The sequence below is a fragment of the Polypterus senegalus genome, chromosome 9 (genome assembly GCF_016835505.1).
Source record: "Polypterus senegalus isolate Bchr_013 chromosome 9, ASM1683550v1, whole genome shotgun sequence".
NCBI lineage: Eukaryota > Metazoa > Chordata > Cladistia > Polypteriformes > Polypteridae > Polypterus > Polypterus senegalus.
This window is the reverse complement of record NC_053162.1, coordinates 30,074,021-30,088,348: the sequence shown is the minus strand read 5'-3', so window position 1 is coordinate 30,088,348 and position 14,328 is coordinate 30,074,021. Positions and strand designations below refer to the sequence as shown.

General features: G+C 37.1%; 1 protein-coding gene across 4 annotated transcripts in view; it reads left to right on the top strand.

Moving 5' to 3' along the window:
- The window catches only part of cdk5rap2 (CDK5 regulatory subunit associated protein 2), a 172,594-nt gene that overhangs the window by 18,540 nt on the left and 139,726 nt on the right, over positions 1-14,328 (top strand). The gene's annotated exons all lie outside the window — the stretch shown is intronic.

Genomic DNA, 14,328 nt, shown 5'->3' with positions numbered 1-14,328 from the left:
CAACTGAAGGATTAAGCAGATGTATTAAAATGTACAGTACAATTTTGTGTCCTCTCTGATGATGCTTTCAGATGTATTACCTTTGTTGTCCAACTTATCTAAGGCTTGGCAAAGGCAAGATGTCAATCTTGCCGAAATTGAGCCAGTTTTGCTTGCTACAAAATTGTCCATCATGGAGCTGAAAGACACTCCTGGGAGATATTTTTAAAGTCTTCATCATTGTTTGGCAGAATAATGGTCAGATCTCTACATTGTTTATACACAGAGTGATGTAATGTCATTCAAAACTGCAATAGATGATAAATACCTAGAGACCGTTGTAAAGCACCTAGATGCAAGATTCCCTGACATGCCAATTATTTCCAGCTTTTCAAAAGTTTTCAATGCAGAAACTCAAGATTCAAGTGAGTCTGCTGAAATTTTTTTCAATCATTACTTCAAAAATGGTAGCCCTCCAATTTTAAAATTTGAAAGTAGCAGGCAAGAATGGACAGTTGTGTCAAAAATTATCGGAAGTCAATCATACAAAGATGTCAGTCCAAAACAGATTTTACAAAAAATGGCAACGGCATCAGAGCTCAGAGTCGTTTCCAAATTTAGCCAAACTAGCTAATATTGGGCTAGTGATCCCAGTGAGCACCGCTGAATGTGAAAGGGGGTTTTCTACCCTTAAAACAATCAAGACATGTTTGAGAAATCACATGAATCAAAGCACGCTAAATAATCTCTATAATATAATAATAATCTTGGAGGGCCCGATCCTGGGGACTTTGATTATAGGAAAACTGCAGACAACTATATGCATAACAACTATATAAATATTTAACTGCAGACACCTTCTGCTTATGCAAGTTGGCTTTGAAGAATATTTTTTTATTTTTCTTCATTAGGTTTCCCATACTTTTGTTTTTTTTCCTCATTGTTTTCACTTTTCTTCCCAACAGCGACAATACTTGTGCCTCTTGGTTTATGTCATAACAATCGTTATTTAAAATTTTTGTTAGGGTTGTAGGATCCTGAATTGGATACTTCTTAAATTTAATAAAAATATTCTGGCACAAGTGTCAAACTTTAAAAAAGGATGTCATATTGAGCATTGGAAAATAACTAATAATAATTAACTAATAGAAATGGTGCACATTTAATTTTTTCCCATCTCCAAAGTTCCCCGTCCTGCCCCACTCGGCTACTTTTTCATGCCACCCAGCTGGAAAAAATTTCTGGGGAGAACACCGTGTATTTCTCAGAGTTATGCTAGCATGACCAGACATCCTGTATTTCTTGCATAATTTTGGTGTTCTGGTGTATTCTTAAAAATCTTTGTCTGTTATTTTAAACATGACATCTTTCTCCCTTCATCAACACATGATGACAGGGTAGTATGCAAGACATTTCAGAAATAGCCCATTGCTAGGTAGATCCTTCAGTGCATTAATAAACAAAACATCAATTGTATCCATTCTGTTCGAAATAGACACTGTCACACCAATCAAATATTGTATTCCAAATTTATGAAATTAAGCTTACAAGCTGGGAACTGCATAAGTGCAGTATCAAGACACTTAGCTTCTGAGAAGTCTTGCTTAGACATGTACATAATTCTTTAGTTTTACTAAGCATTTGGGCTTGTTTAATGAGGACCTTAATGGTAGTGCTGGGCGGTATACCGGTTCATATCGAAAACCGTTTTTTATTTTTATGATATGGATTTTTCTTATACCGCAACACTGGTTTAAATTTCCTAAATGACGTTTGGAACGTGGCGCAGCGGGAAACTGTTCAAGGGGGGACCTGTTTTACTGCTACACCGAGAATCACATACAACTGAGCACATGCTTTAGTGGGAGAACTGGAGGTGTTGCGTGGGGGCTCTTTTTTACTGCTACACTGCTAAATAGGCATGCAACGGAGTACATGCAGTAGTGTAGGTATTGCACGGTGAAAATTAACAGAGAACATTCCGAAACTGAAGCTGTAGCTGACGATAAAGTTGAACATGATGACACAGAAGAACTTTTGCCGAAATAAAGGAGTCCTGTCCGTTGCCTGGAGATACTTTGGTTTTAAAAAGTCGAATGTGGACCATTATGTTCAAATGTGTAAATACTGTTTTTATACTACTGGATAATACTGCAAGCCAAGTTGTACTTGTTTTATTTTTTTTTCAATACAGTGTAATTTACCTGGGTACTGTGTAACAGTGTGATGACATGTTGACTTTATTCTCGACATTTCCACTTTAATCTCGACGCTTATTACGAGAATAAAGTTGACATGTTGACTTTATTCTCGTAATTTGTCATTAAAGTAGAAAATTGTAAACTAAACTTCATTGTAAAATGAATATTTAATTTACTAGATTTTCTCAAACCCTGTCATAAGTTATATAGCACATTAAATGCTTTGTGTTAAGTGTTCCCTGAGCCATATTAAATCGGTACGTGCTTCTTGAACTGACTTCCTCTTGTACTGAGGAGGCGCCGGCAGCGATCGCTGTACAGAATACATTCACTTCATGATGTTCCTGCTCTCTGAACATTTAGAATGCTAAGATAAATACTTGATATAATTTTCATGATGAAATGCATTAAAGCATGTATTAATCATGTGGGGGCACGGTGGCGTGGAGGTTGCACTGCTGCATCGCTGCAAGGGTGTCTCGGGTGTACCCTGCCTTGAATTTGCATGTTTTTCTGGTGGGTTTACTCGGCGTGCTTCAGTTTCCTTTCAAAGTCATATAGGATGTGGGGTTTTGTTATGCTATATTGACCTTGCTAGTGTATGTTTTGCTCGTATTCACTTTACAATGTGCTGGCGACTCGTTCAAGATTTGCTCCTGCCTCACACACAATGCTTTCTGGGATGGGGGCAACTCTAAATGGATGGCATAATTAAACATGTATAACGAAGATTTTTTTAAAGTTCTGAACACTCCATGGGCTAAGTTTATAACTGGTTTTAATTTCACATTTATCGTGTGGTGATTGGTTATGTGAAAAAAGAAAAAGGAAGGATAGGAACTCATGCAATGCATGCAATAAAGAAAGCCCACTCAGAAGAACATCCATTGAATTCTGTGTTTGTGTCTCCGACCACCCGATCACAAACCCAACATTTGCACAATATTTAAGTTAAACCTGTGCAATACCCATTCATACATCCAGTTTTTTGGCGCCTTGTCACACCTGCCATAAAGTACTCTACACTGAACATTCTGTACACCTGGGGACCCCTTACTGCGAGGGAGCAGCACTACTGCCTCACTACCGTGTATGTTTAATACCTGCTTTAATGCATTTCATTCTGAAAATGATATCAAGTATATATCTTAGCATTCTAAATTTTCAGAGAGCAGGAATATCAAGAAGTGAATGGATTCTGTGTGGTGATTGCTGCCGGTGCCGCCTCTTAGTGCAGAAGAAGTCAGTTTAAGAAGTGTAGTGATTAACAACTGGGTCAGGGAACACAACACAAAGCATTTAATGTGCTACATTAACTTATGACAGGGTTTGAGAAAATCTAGTAAATTAAACATTGAATTTAGGGTGAAGTTTAGTTTACGACATTCTACTTTAATGACAAAATAAACCGAGAATAAAGTGGAAATGTCAAATTTGATCTTGACATATACTTTGTTTTTTTTTTTCTTCCCTATGTCCACATTTTTTTTTTCTTCTTCACTGTGGCCCTAATACGCTTCCATAGGGTTATGCCACAAATAACATTATAAATGCAAGTTGCAGTTTTATTCTTTATGTATATAGCTTAGCTTGAGGCAAGGTCCATATTATTGCAGTTTGCCTAAATGATGGTTCTGTTGGTAAAGATGTCATCACCAAGTTTGCACTTGTTTTATTTTTATTTGGTGAATACTGTGTAATGCACCTGGGCTTGAAGTCTTGAAGTAATAGTGCAACTATCAGTAATAATACTATTATTTTATTGTTATTATTTTTTAGTTTAAATATTATGCAGTTTAATGATGGTTGTTTAAAGTCACTTTAACGTGTCAGTGGACAGAGATTAACATTAACAGAAAGAGTAGTTGGTTTACAAAAAATATTTACTATTTATTCCTTTTCTAGGACATGTTCAGTGTAATACAACTTTTGACAAGCACCTCTGGATATTTTACTAAGTTTTAATGCCTTTTTGGATGGTTGAAAATATGTTGTCAAAATTATAGTTTAAGTTGTTTGCAAAATTTGTTCAATAAAAAGGTTCTATATTTTGATTGCATCTGTCATGCAATGTGATTCCTTCTCTTCATTAGTACCACCCCCTTGAAAACTATCACTTTATGTGGCCATGCAAACCTGTATTAATACTTGTGTGCACATTAAAATGTTTTTTTGTACAATGTACTGTATAATGCTCATGACAGTGGAATAGGTTATTCTTAGCCAGTCTGCTGCAGTGATTGCAGTGGAAAATGTGGTTAACATCCACTCATGCATGGGGAAAAATACAGTTGAATACTGTGAAACCGGTATAATTTTGAAAAATACCGTGATATAGAATTTTGGACATACCACCCAGCACTACTTAATGGATAATTTAAACTTCTGATTCGGTGAAAAGCAAACTGATACACCAGGGCCTCATGTATAAACGGTGCGTATGCACAAAAATGTTAAGTACGAACGTTTTCACACTCAAATCGCGTTGTATAAAACCTAAACTTGCCATAAAGCCATGCACATTTCCACGGTAGCTCATACACTGGCGTATACGCTAGTTCTGTGTTCAGTTTTGCAGACTGGTGGCATCCAGCTACTGTTCCTGTGTGGTTTCCCTTTCTTTTTTTAGAGCCTCATCCACAACGCGGCTTTATCAAATACACTGAAATTAACCGCATTTCATTCATAAATTTAAGGCACCTGATTGTAATCAACCTGTAACAATATAATGGTGCACAGAATGGTCAAACTATTCCACTGCCATGGCTGCTTTAGCGTTGCTAGAGGACATTGCAAATGGAAGGATTAGAAGAGAACGCATATTCCGAGATCATACCGATTTCCTGGCACATGATGATGACTGGCTTCTAAGTCGGTTTAGATATCCAAGAGCGATCCTCTTGGCACTGTGTGCTGAACTGGTGCCGGCTTTACAAAGGCAGACTTTGAGGAATTGTGCTCTACCTGCTCCTTTGCAAGTTTTGTCCACTCTCGGGTTTTTAGGCACAGGAGCTTTTCAGCGTGAACTGGCTGACCAATCTGGTATTTCTCAGTCATCACAGAGTCTTGCCATGCCAGCTGTATGGGATGGTATTATCTGCTTTTCAAGCAGATATATAAGATTTCCGTACACTCTGGTTGAACAGGCAAACATCAAAGCGCAATTTGCAGCAATGTCCGGTTTTTCCAATGTAATTGGAGCGATCGACTGCACACACATTGCTATAAAAGCACCTTCACAGAATGAATTTGTTTATGTAAATAGAAAGCATTTTCACTCTATTAATGTGCAAATCATCAGTGATGCGAAAGTGCGCCTCACTAATGTTGCGAGATGGCCTGGCTCAACTCCTGATTCATTCATCCTGAGAAATAGTAGTGTGGGAAACAATCTTGAAAATGGTGCTGTGCATGATGGCTGGCTTCTCTGTAAGATAAGACATTTATTACCTTTTTGGTCACAGTTGTACATTATCTGTACAATGTAACACGATTACTTAGGTGACAGTGGGTACCCTCTGAAGACGTGGCTTCTCACCCCTCTCGCCAGAACAAGAGTGACGTTATACTGATCTCCACTCTCGGGCACGGGCGGTGGTAGAACGTAGTGTAGGGCAGCTTAAGGGCCATTGACGCTGCCTGGATAAGACTGGTGGAGTGCTGCTCTATAGTCCACAGAAAGTGTGTTGCATCATGCAAGCATGTAGCATTCTACATAATATGGCACTCATTCGTAACTTGCCCGTACCTGAAGAGATTTGACATGATGAACCTGACCCAGGACCACCAAATGATCAGCCACACTGAACGGCATTACAATGTCGAATGAATGTAATTAACAGAATTTAAAAATGGGAAAGCAGATGCATCATTTAGTTTTTCGCAAATTCATTTCATTTTTGGTTAATATCACACAGTACTGCCTTGACATTTTGTAGTTCATTGGCTACATCCCGTCGCCAATGTCTTTCTGAAGCGCTGAGGGTAAGGGGCTATTTATATTGATTTGCATATTCAAAGAGGCATAATTCTGAGAGGAGATGGGGTGGGGCAGCAGGCACATGCACGTGTGTTAATTTTCATGCTGACCGGGATTTATGTAGTGGAAGAATGTGGAAGTTGGCATTCGCACATATTTATGCATCTGGATTTTTTTATGCGTAAGCACATTTCCACTTTTGTCTGTATGCCATGTTAGAGTGTGAATTCTACACACACCGTTATGCATGAGGCTCCAGGTATGTTGAGGTAGATTATCAATTTTCTGTATAGAATGCAAAATAGATGCTGAGAAGAACAAGTTTGCCACGCCAACACTTGACCAGTTTTTTGTCAGTCGACAAAATCCTGTTGCTGACAACATTTATGGATGCATTGCTGTTTGCATATCATTCAGCAGTGTAAATAAAATGCTTTATACAAATGGAATGGCTGTATAGAGCTTTCTAAATCTGTTGAGTTAATTGTATATACAAGCAGTGTTAAAGTGGATGTCTATAACATTCTCACATTTTGTGTTCGAGTGGTACTAAACTTTTGACTTTGGTATCAGTTCCAGCTGTTGGACCTCAGTACCAAAATGTTTCTGAAGCAAGTAATGACTAGCTCCAAACTTCCTCTTGTCTTACTCCAGCTGTGTCTGAGCAGTTGTGTATTGGGGAGTCTGGGGGGTATTCCCCATGAACTCTCAAAGCCTGTGATTTCGGGAAGCCTCCACCATGTCTAAGCTCAGCTTTTCTCTTTCTACTCCATACAGAGTATCATTTGGGGGTCCGGGTGTAATTGGATTCAGTGTAATGCTGATGTTTACTTCCAGTACCGAAAATTTCCAAATGCTTGTACTTTACCATTTTAAAATTTGGGTTTTTTAGTTCTTTTCTGGTACTAGCGTACTGCGCGACCCTACTCCCAGCAAATGTAAAACTTGTTGTTTTAAAGTATATGAATAATAAAGTACCTAATATACTGTATTATATGAGTGGGTTTGAGTGGCTGTATTAGTTGGTTTAATTTGATTGATTGGACATGAATAGTAAAACCACATATCTGTCTATTGAAGGCCCTACAGTTGACAGGATTGTGTTGTGGCACAGATCTTAGAAAGAATACAAAAAATTCCTAAAGTATGGAATGTTACCAAGAGCGCAGTGACTTCCATAATTCTTAAATGGAATAAATTTGGAAAAACTGTGAGTCTTCCTAGTGCTGGCTGACTAGTCAAACTGAGTAACTGCATTAGAAAGACTGTGGTAGGAAAGGTGACCAAGAACCCAATGGTCACTCTTTCTAAGCTTCAGAGAATCTGGTGGAGATGGTAGAAATTTCCTGTAGGAGAACTAGGGATGCTCCGATTTGATCAGCCGCTAATCTAACTCTGTTGAGTTTTCTCTAGAAGACTCCTTATCGGTGTAGTTAGTGCCTTTTTTTTGGTAGCAGACTTTCGGCTGTGTAAACAAAGTGTAGCAAGTCAAAGCTTGATTTAAAATGATTAAAACCTATAAGTGCATATGTATATTTACATTTAAGCAGAGTTTAATTGCCAATGTCAATTAATGAATTGTGTGCAAAAAAAGTATATATTGGGAGAGACAATAGTGATTTTTTTTTAATTAAGCACAGAAAATTAAAAAAATTGACAGCTTGTAATTACTGAGTAGCATTTTATTTTCTTTTATGAAAAACATGTTATGGATACATTTTTTGTACATATTTTAGTATGTATTTTAAGAAAAATATTTTAGTATTTTTATGGTCACTGAGGAATAAGCCTACAGAATTTCACATTTGTTAATTAAAAAAAAAAATAAACCGGTAACACCTATGGTCTATAGTTTAATTATACAAGTACACTTTTATATAAGAGATAAAGCTTCTATATGTCTGGTTATGCTGGAGTTATGTGTAAAAAGTTTTTTAAAAGGTTAAAGGAAAAAAAAATCGCTATAAAATCGCTATCGGCCTTAAAAAAAAAAAAAAAACCTGATTGGAGCATCCCTAAGGAATCACTACATCATGGGTTTTATGTCTAGATGATTCACAAAATCCCACTTGAAGTTTGCAAAAAGGACATTCTTAAAAAAAAAAAAAAAAAAAAAAGTTAATTCTGTAGTCAAGAGTTGCTTTATCCAGCTTCATCTATTAGGTAAGATCAAGCCTTTTTTATCCTCTAGTGATCTTGAGAAAGCTACTCATGCTTTTATCTTTTCTCGCCTTGATTACTGCAACTCGTGGTGTTCTGGGATTAGAAAATCCCTGATACACAGGGTACAGTTGGTCCAGAATGCTGCCGCTCACTTTCTGGTTGGGGCAAGAAAGTATGACTCCGTTTCTCCAATATTAGCTTCTTTACACTGGCTGCCTGTCAGTTTTTGAATTGATTTTAAAATCTTGTTGCTAGTTTTTAAATCTTTACATGGGCTTGCTCCTGCCTGTTTATCTGAATTGTGTGTTTTACACCAGCCATCCAGAGAGCTTAGATCTTCTGGTCAGTTGTCTCTTGTTGTCCCTCGTACCAAGTGCAAAACTAAAGGGTACAGGGTTTTTGCAGCTGCTGCTCCTTGCCTGTGGAACTCTTTTTACCTCATTACATAAAGGAATTGTCTACAATTGAACTGTTCAAAACAAGATTAAGGACTCTTTTCTAATCACTTGCATTCCGTGACCTTCAGTAATACTGATGGTTTCCTCATTGTGATTATGTAACATTGCTTCTATTTATTATTTATTTTATTTATGTTCATTTATTTTATTTCTGTGTATGTTATTCATGTTAATTGTATGTTTTTCTTTTAAACTATTATTGTAAAGCACTTTGGCCAGAGCATTCCTATGTTGTTTTAAATGTGCTATTTAAATAAAGTTGACATTGACAGAGCTTGAGAGGGTCTGCAGGATAGAATGACCGAAAAACCCTAAATCCAAGTATATGAAGAATGTAACATCAAAACTCCAGGCCATAACCACTGCAAAAAGTGTTTCAACTAAGTACTGTAAAGAGTCTGAATACTTGTGTCCATATGATATTTCAGTTTTTATTTTAACATTTCACAAAAAATTCTAAAATGTTTTTGCTTTGCAGTTCATGGGTATTAGTTTAAATGATTTTAACATAAGGCTGCAATACTCTATAACTAAATGTAAAAAAGTGACAGGTTCTGAATACATTTTGAGGGGGCTGTGTATATTTACCCAGCAGACTAAAGAGCTACTGTCAGCAGTTTCCTGGGTTGTGGTTGAAGAGTAATGCTTTTATTTCTCAAGCAGGGGTTTTCCACTAGACTTCTTTGGATGATTTCAACCTTGATAACTCTTAAGTTTGTCCCTCACTAGTCGTGACCCAAAAAAAAGTAAGTGAAGCGGTGCCCTCTGGCATACCTATTCACTTGCAGACATATTTTGCCTTTCTGTTTTATTTTCCTGATGTGAAGGCATGAGTAAGCAGCTTTGTTTGTTAGCCTTTAGTCCGTCGTGAGGGGAGCTTGGATTTCCTATGTCATTGGCATGTTAACTAATTGTTTAACACTTCATGCATATAGTAAAAAATGAAGGAAGGAATTGTTCGTTTTTGGTAAGAACCATGTTTCACTCAAAGAATATCAACAAAGAAAGTACATACTTCAGAGTGGAAGGGTGGTGTTGCAAATCTGCAGCATTAAAGAGGCATATGTTTGAGAAATTCAAATTGCCATTTGTGTTCCATTTCTGAATCCAATAAAATGACAGCTAGAAGTTTTCTGTGCTGTCCTTTACTTACAAAGCTTTTAAATATATATTCTGGTTAGAAAAAAATACAAATCGTTTTAAATGTCTCAGGCTTCTTCCCAGAAAGGAGGAGTGAATTAAATTTACTTGAGCTATAATGGAATCTGTCAGTCCTCTTGTGTTTATTCCACAGCCCAGACAAACATGCTCAGTGCACTTCTCAACTGTTTAAGCTTGATAGGGCAGAAGAGATGCCCCTGGTCTTTTTAAATAAGATTGGTATGGTTGTAAGGTTAATGGGGTGTCTTTTTAAAAGTCTCAGGCTTTTTCTCAGAAGGAAGGAGTAACTAATTTTATACTGGAATAATTCTTAAAAGCCATTTTCTGGTGATAAGTGCCTTGAGCATGGGAAAGGTACTTTATAAAAAATATATGTATATATATTATTTTTCTCCTTTAAAGCTGCCATTTTACTCTTTGGAGGGACAGAATTTACAAGTGATTAATGTGTTAACAGCTGAGTATAACAGCAGCTAACTCTTAAGTGTTACAAGAGAACATAACCAAAATGTGCTACTAAATTCTGTGGTCAATTCCAAATAAATAAAATAGGTAATACAAAATAACAAAAGTCTCAATTTTTACCAGTCAAAAGATTTCACGTTTTACAGGAGAACACACTAAATTTGTTGATCAACTCCAAATAAATAAAGTAGGTATTAATACAATATAAAACCTCTTAAAAAAAAAAAAAAAAAACTTCCTCTACATTGTATCTTTTCCTTTATCGATAAAATATTGTTTTAAATAGTTGGGAAACAAACCCACAAATAAATAGATAAAAACATTCTGTATATATCCTCAGTATGAATTCAAGCAGCTTTCAAATGTAAAGGAAGGAGAACATAAACAAAATTGGTGTATTTTCTCAATTGTAGTCAGCTTTTGCTCCATGGTAGAAGTCTGCACTGTGGGACTTCAGGACCCAATACAATAACTTACAACATGCAACTGATTTTCAGCAGGCGGGAGCTAGAGGCCAGGGAAATTAAAATTAAATTTAAAATAGAACATGCATTCATTCTATATATAGAATTCATATACTTCACAGCCTAAGCAGTTAGATAGATCGATAGATACTTTAATCCCAAGGGGAAATTCACATACTCCAGCAGCAGCATACTGATAAAAAACAATAAGAATTAGGCGCATGCATATACTGTCATGTATGCTGTCTTTTAAAAATTGCCTAGCCCAAAGATAGCCTTACATCCACGAAGGAAAGCATTAAAAAAGGGGGAGTACAAGACTACAAATATAAGTAAAGGTTTCAGTTGTTATTGATGGCGATGACAACCAAGTGCTGTTTGCTTGCTGCAATAAATGTGCTAATATACAGTGGACACATGTCAGGCACCTCAGTTTTAACCCACCACACGTGTGTAGCAGAAGGGTCAAACCAACTGACATTCTTGTCAAACCTGTCAAAAGTAACAACTAATGCTAAAAGCAAAGCACAGGATAAATGTGTGTATTTTGTTTGCCAGGATATAGGTCTTTACGTCACAGATATACACAGTATCTGGTGAGGGCTATATTCAGCTTAAGTAGTACCTGGTTGACACGGCAGCCAAAATTGGATGTTTAAGGACATACTGTCCCATCTCATGACTGTATCATGGCATATGGTTGAAAAAGCCAAAAACTGAGAAAATATTGTATGTGACATGCCTAGAGACAGTTAATTATGGGTGTGCTGATATTTGGACTGAAAAGTTTGAGAGAAACTCCTTCATATCTGCTACTCTCCATTATATTAATGAGAGGTACACTATTGTGTCAAGGGTGATTTTTGCGACCCCGTTTGAAGCAAGCACTATTAAACCAGGTGAAATCATTTGCACTTTTACTGTTTGAGTTTTCAGAATTGACTGTCACTGACCAAGGAGCAAACACAATCGCTGCCATGCGCGGCTACACCAGATTAAACTGTAGTGCCCATATTCTTAACATGATTCTCTCGGGTGCTTTTACACTGGTAGTGATGGAGAAAGCACCCGAAGGTGCACAGCTTCTGACTAATGTAAAAAAGATAGTCCGGTATTTTAAACGTACTGGACAACAAGGCAAGTTTACAAGATCACTCAAACAGGTCTATGGAGATGACATAAAGTGCTGAATTCAGTATTGCAGCAATTTGACGCCGGAACTGTTCAGCACCAACTCTTATCCACAGGCTCTACAAAGTAGCAACATTTCTCAACCAAAAGCTTCTATATCCTTTATTTACGAGGATTGCAAAGGCGCAGGAGCAAGAAAAGATTTGTAATAATTTGTTATATCCATCCATTCATTATCCAACCCGCTGTATCCTAACTACAGGGTCATGGGGGTCTGCTGGAGCCAATCCCAGCCAACACAGGGTATAAGGCAGGAAACAAACCCCAGGCAGGGTGCTAGCCCACCCCAGTATTTTGTAATAACTGTGATTTAATACAATTACACTAAATCAAAGAGTGTATTGAAGTTCACTGGTCAGCTGTTTGTAACACTCTCTTTCATCTCAGATCTTGCAAGCATACCAGGAGATGCCTATATGTTAACAGTGCTTTGTTTGGTTACAGTGTGCTTGTATTGATAAGCAAAAAGTACTGTGAGAAAGTGGGGAATGTTTGTTAAGCTAAAAAGTAATATGCAGACTAGAAAAGTGTATGTTTTAAGCTTAAAATTATGTGTCTTGTATGTAGGCAGCACATATCTTCTGTGTCTGTTCCATATTTCTGTGGAATGAGTAGCAATTATTAACATAGATCATACTTTGTTTCAATATAGAATACCAAGACATGTTGCTTATACTGCTCTTTTTTTATCCTTTGTAAGAAAAAGACCAGAAGATCTGTATTACGTACTGATGAAGCAGAATTGTCGGGTTGAGTAAAAAGGAAAACAGGGCCAAAGAGGGGAAATCTTTAGCCACCTTGTTGTACAAGATCATGTTAAACAGGCTTATCAACCATACAGGACTTTTTTCTTTAATGGAAGCAATTTGTTTCTGTTGGCTGGAGTGGGACAGGTGAGGCCAAGTATATGCAAGAGTTGGTGGGCAAGGTATGGTATACTGTGGGAGAAGGCGGGCATGGGTTTAAAAAAATCTGTCCAATGCAGACCTCTACTCCAAGGCAACAAAAAAGAACGGCACAAGAAATCCCCATTATTGCAACCTTGCGCTTGTGTTTGGGACGGTAAAGTTTTGCATTGTGCGTGCTCTGAAGGATGCCGCTGTTTCAGTTGGCACAAAAGATTAGTGATATTACTTGTCTTTGGGGAACATGCTTTCAACACCATTTGCAGTGCATACTACTCTGCTTCTTGTTGGACTTTAAATCGCCAAAATATCTCCACACTTGGACCCTTCTTTTCAACGATGTTGCCATCTCTTGAGCCTTGGGATGTGTCCGTTGGGGTTTGTTCTTCTGTAACACTGATTTTTTTTTTTTTTTGAGTTTTTGTCAACACTTTCTCTCTGCATATTATTTTATCTTGCTCCCACTTCTGGTGTACTGGCATGCACTATGGAGTTAGATTACTGCCAGAAATTTGTGTGCAAGGAAAAAGCATTTTGCAAGCACAAGTGACCTTTTTAGTGCATTTTACAAGTGCAAGTTAACTCCATAGTTCACAGCTGCTGCAGCATAAACATTGGCACATGTGCTGCTGCCAGTTGCCACTACACTCAACCTAACCTGATGTGGCTGTAACTCAGTTCCAGCCACGAGATTTGTTCGTTGTGGCACTATTCTCATTATCATTGGCTTTTCATGTCTGTCAAAACATGGATGGAACGAGTTCTGTTGAGTTTCTATCGAGCAAAATTAATTTCACGATTATCTTTATCGATTTATTGCCCTGTCCTAATCTGAGTGTCATTGCTTATCAAGTCTGTCTTTTAATGGGGGTAAGGTATGATGGTCCATTTCAAATAACATCTGAAATGAACCTAGGTTTTCCTTTTTTTCCCAAATAACTTCGCATACTGTGTCTCTGGAGATATGGATGTGGCTTCCTGTGGTGGTTATTTTGAGTAGAAATTTTAGAAGTTGTTTTAGAAAAACAGTCACATTGCTTCTGAAGTTTAACATATACAGCATAATGAACAACTGAATATTTAATATAATTACTTTTAAACAAAAATGCGTGATTGTAAAAATCATTTGCTTTATCCTTTGGTCATGCCCAAGGCAATAATTCATTCATGTTGTTCTTGTATTAATTAACAGCTATTACTTGTTTTTTTTTGTTTTTTTTGGACTGCTTTGTTGTATGGCTGGCTAGCGTAAGACCTACTGCATACAAAGTTGTCTGTAAAGTTAACAGTCCTAATTGAGAAATGTGACTTTTAAATTGATCATATATATTCCATTTATATACTGTGGATATTTATTTATAA